Here is a 1,583-nt window from a genome sequence, read left to right as displayed (position 1 = left end):
TAAAATAAAAAAACAGAGCAGTGAGAGGGACAACGTTTTATAATGAATACCAAACAACATCTGTGGCCAATTGTAGAATCACGACACAAAACCAAGACAAGAACTACTGATATCACATGATCAGTGCTAGTCACCTGGAAACCAGTGGGAAACTGAACTCTTTAAAACTTAAATCATTGTTTAATTAGAGAACAAAATATAACCCTGTGCTATTTTCTTATCTAGGGTAGCCATTTTATTCCATTTCAATTGCCACACAAATGCTCCTGAGCACTAGCCAAATCAAACAAATCCCTGCAAGCGCTGCCATCAGCCCATAACCTTAGAAAAAGTAGACTGCGCCGTTCTTCTGACAACTGTAAATTGCTAGAGGGAAGATAGTGTATACAGGCTAATATCATTACAACTGAATACAGCATTGTCAGACTGAGATATAAATTCACACCTGAGCAGAAGGAGACTTGATACCTTTCCACATCTCTCAATCCTTTTAGATCAGTATTCTAGGTGCTCTGGGCTTTATATGTCATTTTCCAGATGGCATTGCCTTTCACTGCTACCCACCCTTTCTCACCACCACAGCATACTGTCTAAGGCTAACCATAGAGCAAATTCTGCCACGCAAAACTCTGCCTCTCACTGGCTAAGTCAAATGCAAGGTCCAATTACTTTCACTCCTGTCACACTTGACAAGCCACAAGGGCTAGCTGTGTCCTCTTAATCTGCCTCTCGGTAATCCAGTCAATCTCATAGGATGTGTCTGTCTCTGTCAACTTGGCAAAGCCACAGACTGGTACTCAACCACTTTCCCTTAATTGGCGAACCTCAATATGAAATGAAACCACTGTGATTCCTCTATCAGTCCAGCCAAGTTCCTCCCATAAACTGTTTCCCTCTAATTCTTCTCTATTCTCAATTTGGAACAGCAACTCTCAATTTAAAGCATTCCTATATGGTCAAATGCACAAGGATCCATCTTGGAATTCACTGACCTGCCCAGGTAACTGATTTTATAGCATTCTAAAAATAATGGTCTTAAAGGGACACTGAACCCAATTTTTTTCTTTTGTGATTTAGATAGAGCATGAGATTTTAAGCAACTTTCTAATTTACTCCTATTATCAAATTTTCTTTTTTCTCTTGGTATCTTTATTTGAAATGCAAGAATGTAAGTTTAGATGCCGGCCCATTTTTGGTGAACAACCTGGTTTGTCCTTGCTGATTGGTGGATAAATTCATCCACCAATAAAAAAAGTGCTGTCCAGAGTTCTGAACCCCCCAAAAAGCTTAGATGCCTTCTTTTTCAAATAAAGATAGCAAGGGAACAAAGACAAATTGATAATAGGAGTAAATTAGAAAGTTGCTTAAAATTGCATGTTCTATCTGAATCACGAAAGAAAAAATTTGGGTTCAGTGTCCCTTTAAGTGCAATACAATTCATTTAATATTATGATTTAAAATTGGTGAAAACAATTTAAGAAGTCTTTTAGCCACATATTAGCAGAGAAAAATGTGTTATTGACCATCCTGATTAAACATCTGTGAATTAAAGAGTTTATGACACCAAAGTATGTATACTTACG

This window comes from Bombina bombina, chromosome 12 (assembly GCF_027579735.1).
Source record: "Bombina bombina isolate aBomBom1 chromosome 12, aBomBom1.pri, whole genome shotgun sequence".
Lineage (NCBI taxonomy): Eukaryota > Metazoa > Chordata > Amphibia > Anura > Bombinatoridae > Bombina > Bombina bombina.
The sequence above is the reverse complement of the archived record's forward strand: the minus strand, read 5'-3'. Positions refer to the sequence as shown.